The 842-nt window shown below is 49.8% G+C and overlaps 1 pseudogene; it reads right to left on the bottom strand.

Moving 5' to 3' along the window:
• Positions 1–842, bottom strand: part of LOC101583603 — a 184,594-nt pseudogene that overhangs the window by 176,320 nt on the left and 7,432 nt on the right.

The following is an 842-nucleotide window of genomic DNA, read 5'->3' as shown; positions in this document are numbered from 1 at the left end:
CTGCTGCTGTTTCTTTATTTCAGAAGCCGTTGATTCATTGCTTTGAGCTGTGTGATTTCCAATTTTTCTGTGTTAGTGTCCTCTGCACTTGTTATGCGTGGGCTTGGGTTCTGAGTTTGCATTTTGTTCCTTCTTGTCATTTTGTGTAGCACTGTCTTCTGACCTTTGTTGTAGATCTTTGCTGTAGTTATAACCTTCGCCCATACTGAAGTTCAGGTGCAGCTCTACAAAGTTTGGACTTATCCATCTGCCTCTGGCTTAGGTCTGGCTGCTGTGCTCAGCTCCTTCCCACTGCTGCCCTTGAACCTGTTGTGCCCCTGTGGCAAGATGATCTGCTCCTGGACTAGCTGGGTGGATCTATCCTCTACACTCTCTGCAGGGATTGCAGCTGCAAGTTTATACCCATGCATGTATGCGAGGCCTGAGCTGTGCCTGGAGGGGGCAAGGTGAAGTAGGGGGGAGAGGAAGCTCTCCCACACACTCACATGACCTGGGCTTGGACTGGGTCTGGGGGTTCCCAGAACGTGGCAGAAATTCCTACTTGGTGGGTGGTGTGGGAGAGGTACTGCGGAGTGGTGGGAGGCGGCCCAAGTGGGTGGGAGATTGTCCAGCCCACGCTTCGCCTGGGCTGGGACTGGTCCCGCCGGCGCAGGGTAGCAGGAAGCTCTCCCACACACTCACCGGACCTGGGCTAGGACTCTACGTCTGCTATTACTACTGTAACTACAACCAGAGATTCTTGATCTATGTCTTCTTTGTTCCTTTTTTCCTTGTGGTTTTCTTTTGGTTCCAAAATGGATGTCATTTGAAGTTGTTTTTTTAATTATAAATAGAAAAAAAAA

This window comes from Octodon degus, unplaced genomic scaffold (genome assembly GCF_000260255.1).
Source record: "Octodon degus isolate 3935 unplaced genomic scaffold, OctDeg1.0 scaffold00170, whole genome shotgun sequence".
Classification (NCBI taxonomy): Eukaryota; Metazoa; Chordata; class Mammalia; order Rodentia; family Octodontidae; genus Octodon; species Octodon degus.
This window is presented reverse-complemented; position numbering and strand designations above follow the sequence as displayed.